Raw genomic sequence first — 6,905 nt, 5'->3', positions numbered from 1 at the left:
CGCATACATATTGCAAAACGCTCGAGGGCATGCAAAGCATGCAAACGCACACTAGACGCCACGGAGGGTTGGGCACAATCATGTAGACATGTAGGCGAATGCCCACACAATAGATTCTGTGTAAGATGCTGCTGCTTCAATGGTGAGGCTGCCTTTTGTGTCAGAAGCATTGTCGTTCACTTCTGCTGAGAAAACACTGCCCCCAAGAGGACAGACAGAAACATGCATGCATTAACATCCAGAACCTTCATGCCCAGATGAACATACTGACAGGCCCTTAACGGACTTCCATATTTGGCACCATCGCTGATATGACAAGTATATAGAAGCATTAATGTGGGCACTGAATATAAATTACAGGTCAATGATGTAGAATGTGGTAATCAAAGTCTCCTTAAGTCCCCGGATCCAACCTGATTTTGAAGACTGTCATTTGCATCATTTTGCAAGCTCGCTAACTCTAAACGCGTTAACAAGAATCCTGTCTTCTTACACAGAGATGGCGTCATACCCCCACAAACCAACGTTGACCAGACACGAAGGAAACCATGGCGACTGGTAAAATTTACAGATGAGTCATGCTGACATGTGCAAAGTGTGATCAGACGAATTTGTGTTAACTGCTGCAATCACGTCACAGCTTCCTGGAGGGACTGGTTTATTTATACCAAACAAACTAATGGTGTTATATCACCGTCCCAGAAAAGCAGTCGGTGTCTAGAGTCTGTGTCGTTTCTTTAACACTCTAATAGAGGGTAGGAAGGTCCATCCAGATGCGACCTGTTCATGAGATGCAAGATGGCATCAATCAACCGACAAGCAATGGATGCCAATTCACATACGAATCACATGGCCTTCTAGAGGCAAGAAGCGACATTTGACCTCTAAGACAATTTCATGAAAATGTACATAATTTATTATTCTGCAACTACCGGTAGTTGTTATTTTGACAATCAGAAAGCATAGAAAAAAAAACATCCATCATAACCAGAGACTAAAGCAACATCCTGAAATTGTGATTTTGTCAAACGGCCATCTTGAAAAAATAATGATGCCAAAATGGTCTAAATAGGGACAAATTAAATTTATTTTGGTAGAATAATAACATTTTTGAAATGTATTTCTAATTTCATCATCTCATATATATATATATACATATATAGATCACGGGACCTTTGACCTTCTGTCAAGCCACAGGGAACCGAATCAGTGGTTCACATTAAACAGCAGAATCAGAAAAAGACTGATAGATCGATGGTCATAGGTTGTTGATCAATGGGAATAAATCGTTGACTCCAGGCCTAAATCTGGAGCATCGCTGCCCTCTCGTGGACAAGATCAGACTAACACTACTGAATGTCAACCCTGTTCAGAACACACTCTCTCTCCACTTCAAGTATTTCATTGGATCTTATGAGAGTAGGCCTTGAAAGATCCTGACACAACATCCAGGGACCTACATTCCAAGAACTGGGAGCAGGCAAAGAACAAGATCTGATGGAAACAGGTAGTATTCAAGATCTGGACCATAGGCTGTGGATTATATTGATGGCAGCATCTTTAGTGTTTAGCTGTTTAGCTGTTTGAAAACTCCTGAGTCATTGTTGTGATCATGGTGACAAGGAATCACTCGGTTGGAATCACAAGGAATCACTCAGTTGTTATTGCCTCTGGTCGACCAGGAGTCATGCTGCCAGAGGTTCCGTGACAACATGCAACCAAAGGCACGGTGGTCCATTTATTTTAATGTGGCGGCACAATCCCAATAAATGAGAGCAAAGAAGAAGTGAGAAAAACAAATTTAAGAGTAAAAAACCTGTGACCATATTTATCCTGTCAGAGAAGAAAAGACCTTTGTTTGCTATTCTGAAGTAATGAAATATCAATATTTATTCCATTTAAACAATTACTGGAGCCACAATCAATCAAACTTTGATCAGATTCTCTACCCAGAGATGATGATGAATTCAGTCAAGCCGGTTTTTAGCTCAAAAACTAGTTCAGTGAAACTTTAAAACCAAACTTTTCACTGCTCCGGTGGGATTATTAGGACCCAAATCAGCACTTGAACTTTTCATGGTCAAAATATACTAGACACTTGACAGCTTTATAAATGTAAAATATTTGTATAAAACTGTTGCCATGCCAACAGTTCCTATGACAAACAAACGTGCATGCTGTGTAAATGGCTAAGCCAATCACAAGATCAGGAAGACAGGCCGAGAGAAACGCACCAACGGAGATCAACCAGACCAGCAGTCTCAAAACAACCAAAGGAAAAGCTGGGTGATGAAACGAGAACATCTCCACTCCTCCAGCCAGAAACGCTGCTCGTCTCTACCCACACACTCCATAGCGTATTGTTCCAGTAGACAACAGCTGTGCCCACAAAGGATTCACCGCTTGTGCTGATAAACGTCCCTCAAAAGCAGGGGTCCCCAAACGTTTTTCCTGTGAGCGCCACATCACTTTTCCCTTCTCTGATGGAGAGCCGGGGTCAGAAAAAAAAGTCAGGAAATAAATAATAACACTATTAATGAAAATAAGTAATAACTAAATAGCCCTTCCTGGGTTCATCACAGAAAAAAAGTCCATGGAACATTACCTTTCTGGTCGTATGTGATCATCATTAAAATTGTCGAAAGGAAGAATGCTTTTCTTCATAATATTAACATATTCTTCACTATCAATATTATCTTTAGGAAACAAAAAATCTAATTAATGACCCCTCTTAAATGCACCGAATACCATTATTGATCCCCCACCGGCTACTCATGTGGTATGGAAAGGAAAATATGAAAAGCAAAAAATATTTTTTGGTCTCTGGTATTGTTCAGGGAACCGGGCCAAATGTGACGGCGGGCCAGAGTTTGGGGACCCCTGCTCAAGAGGATCAGAAGCAAAACGTCAGCCGGCATTAGCCTAAGGCGCCATATTGATGGCGTCTGTGTGCGATGATCAAACCACCATTCCTGAACGCTTTTTTTTAAATCATTATTATCGATAGAAACACATTTACTGCTTCTCCGGGCCAGAGGGTTAGTGGGAAGTTCTTTTATTTGCCTTTTACAAGCATCTCAGTTCAACCGTTCAAAACCAGTTAAATCATTTTCAAACGCAAGAGATCTAACGAGTCAAGTGGAACCTTTCTTTTCTGTGTATGCAAGTGTGCGTTTATACCACTGTGACCCTGACCTGGATAACCATCTCAAAACAAGGAATAAATTAATAGATCTGCGCTACCAGGAAGCACGATGTCCATGATGCAGTCATCCTAATGGGATGATAATTTAATCCATGCATCTACTGAAGTAGTCGGAAGAAGACGCCGTGTTTTTGTGCATCGTGCAAAGTCTGATGGAAGAACTATTCACAGACAGCGTGATGGTTGCACCCTCCAGATTTAAACCCTGCTGCGTCTATCCCAGCATGCACTGGGAAAAAGGATCACGCTAACTTTATGAATGGAATTCATTTCGTCTTTGCAGCTGGCTCCCAGCACGCTCCAGCAGCACTCTGGGCTGTTGGCATCACCTGATTGATGACTTCTCCGGCTGCAGGTGACGTCGATCCAATGGCATCACGCCATGAAGGAACTCCCACTCCAGTTTACGCGCACCTGACGGCGCCTCCGCACTGCTCCCGCACGGCAGCGCGCTGCAGCCGCGCATCCTCTCTGCAGGAACCGGACACGACGAGAGACGGCGCAGACAAATGCAAGAAAAGTCGCGCCATCAAGCACCACGTGAGCGCAAAAGAGACAAACGCGGGGGCAACGGCCGCTCTTTGAAGCCCTCCAGTCCGAAACCAGTGAGGAGGGGACTGGAAGGCCACCAGTGCTGCAACCAGAATGAAGGGGGGGGCGCACGGACGGGATGCAAGTGTCAAGTGGTGACAATAGCGACTTCCCACGCTGCAGATTTCACACCGTGTGATGAGGGTACGTCCGTGCGCGTCAAACAAGCGCTTCCCAGCGCTCCTCCGCCTCCGACGGACCGCTTACCTCCGATTGTCCTTCTTCCCCTTCGGCCTCCTCTTCCTCGCCTGGATGGTCATCACTTTATCCATGGACATTACCGTCGTCCGGGGGGACGGATGTTGTAGGGGGGGGGACGGGGAGAGAGAGCAAACATCATCAGCTGGCTCTAAAGCCGGCTGGCACCGCATGCCCCGACAGGCTTTCTATACACATCCGCCACCTCGCACGTTAAATAGAGCCGCGGGAGGTGCCATGCAGTCAGGCCGGCGGGGGGGGTACGCACCTTTCCTGGAGCTCATGTTTCTTTCTCTTCTTACCCTCAGCAGGAGCAGCTCGATAACTGCCCAAATCGCGTTCTCTCTTTCGCGGACCCTCACCTCTACCCAAAGACGCACGCGCTCCCTCTGCCGTCTGAGGCGGGATGCGCGTGCGTCCCATTTCAATTAGTTTTATGTGCTTTTAATTTGGAGATTAAAACATAAATCGAATAGAAGTAGAAAAATAATTTCTCACTACGCCTCCATTAGATTCCAGAAAATGTTCAAACAATTCTTAAAAATTTATTTTGACCTCACATTTGCCTCCGGGTCCCATTCCTGTCTGTGCGGAGTTCGTATGTTCTCCACGTATCTGCATGGGATTCCTCCTGCTTCCTCCAAAGTACACTAAAGCTGAATGGTGTGTGTGTGTGTGTGTGTGTGTGTGTGGCCCGTATCGTCAGCTGGGACAGGCTGGAGCAACCCCTGACGGCCGCACCTGCTGCAGAATGAAGCCCACACACTTGTCATTTAATGTTTTCAAAGTTTCATTAATTCACCAGGACCACATTCTAGCTGCACATTTGTTAATGTAGGATAGCAAAGGAAGCACTTTGGAGTCTTGAGGTATTCAATGTCTTCACTCTCTTGCAGCCGTTCTCACCTGATCACCATGCATCTAATTCAGAAAACTGAAAGCAGTCGAGTTGTCACGGGTTTGTGTTTAAAATACGGGAAAACGATGGCTCAGCCAGAAAACTTCAGTGTTGTGAAGTGGTTTTTAATCACACCATTTCTTAACAGCAGCAAACGTGAGAAAACGTACTTGCAGTCCAGAAAATAATACCTACAAAACCAAAGACCAGACCGACACCTCTGCAGTAGGACTGGGTGCAGAGCTGGCCCAAGGTGAGCTGGGTGAGGAGCAACCAGTGCTGTACCTCAGCCTCAAGCTCTTGCTCTGCAACCATTCAAGTTCCAGATCCATCATCGGACTGGCAAGACCAACATTGTGGCAGATTACCGCTCCAGGTTGCCGCACATCGCCCCGTTCCATACGGATTTTATGTATAAACACAGTAACACATGCAATGTAATGTACAATCAGTCGTCATGGAACAGTCCGTGGTCACATGACCAACCAAAGCATGCCCCCTCGTGCCATTCAAGTGCTGATCCGGCAGGCAGGGGCTCCATTTGGCCTTATCGCCCACAGCGGGCTGTTGCTGACCGGCTTGATCCTGGAGACGTGAAAGGTAGGGTGAACCCTAATGTAGCCAGGGCGGCGGAGGCGAACGGCAGTGGGGCTGATGACCTTGGAAATAGGGAACGGACCCACGAACCTGGGCGCCAGCTTCCTGAAGTCAACCCGAATCGGTAGACACGACATCCATAGGCAATCCGTGGAGGCAGAAGACGCTTGGGTTACGGGACAAGGTGAGTAGCTTTCGAGAAGCGGTCAATGATGGTTAATATGACTGTTGTCTTCTGACACGGGGAGCCCAGTGTCAAGCTGTGACACCCGTAGATTTTAACGATCCCCAGCGACTTTGTCTTTGTTAAAAAACAATGTGCGTTGTGTCACATTTATGTAGGCAAGAAAACCATGAGCTTCCCCTCCTTGAATGAGCAGCAGCCGCCACTGGCGCACTCCAACCCAAAACAAACACGGGAGAGGGAGGGACTTCCCCTTCTACTTTGTCCAATCGACGAGCGTCCCTTTCAACCACGTGATGCTGCTCGGAAAGTTCGCCTTGCATTAGAAACCAGAGTGTGAATGCAGACCTTTCAACAAATTCTAAATGCAACAATGTTGGGACTTTCAGCTCCCCGATTGAACCGAGTCCTCTTGGTCCAGTGTGAAAACGACAGGAGAAGCCCGTCCCATCTTCGACCAGGTGACAGGCCCCTCCTCCCCTGCAGCTGCACTGGGTCAGCTGATGAGCCACTGATGGGCACTCCCAAGTCAATATTTGCCTTGTGCCTCTGAATGTGTCCAGAGTATTGTTGAGAGAGGGAAACCCGGTCTGTGACTGAGCGTGATCCTGAGTTAAGTATTTAGTGAGTGGGACTGTGTGTGATTTAGTGAACGTGTGACGCCCGAGGTTTGGACTGTGGGACTGTTCGTATGGGTGTGGACGCCATTTCATTTCAACCGTTTTCTCCTGTTTTTGTTAGCTTTAGGTAGGATCCAGTATTGTATTTGTGTTTCCTCCCGGGGCTTAGACGGACTGGTAGAGTGAGTGGTTCTGTTTGCTGTTTTGGCCTGGGCCCGCCCTGAAGCCACGCTTCCAATTTGTTGTGTGTTTTCCACCTCCCTTTTGGAGTGTGTGTTTTTGTGTTGTTGTTTTTCAAGCTGTTTATTTTGTAGATTTAAAATAAAACGGCTTGTGTATCAACCTGCGTACGCTCATTTATGCTACGCCTCGGTTCCCCTATGGCGGGTCGTAACAAACGTCCATGTTATTTTTTTTTATTTCAAAAGCACATATGACTCCGGCCAATGAGATGCCGACCGAAAAAAACCTCTTTTAAGATTGTCATCATGCTGTGTGTTGCAGGTTATGCACGAAGGGGAAAGTTGCAGCAGCAGATCGGCAGTTACAGGGCAGGTGACTCGGTCGGATGCCGCCTCGTTGGCCGAAGTGTTGTCTCAGAGTTGTTAGATA

The sequence above is a fragment of the Brachionichthys hirsutus genome, chromosome 5 (genome assembly GCF_040956055.1).
Source record: "Brachionichthys hirsutus isolate HB-005 chromosome 5, CSIRO-AGI_Bhir_v1, whole genome shotgun sequence".
Taxonomy (NCBI): Eukaryota; Metazoa; Chordata; class Actinopteri; order Lophiiformes; family Brachionichthyidae; genus Brachionichthys; species Brachionichthys hirsutus.
This window is presented reverse-complemented; position numbering follows the sequence as displayed.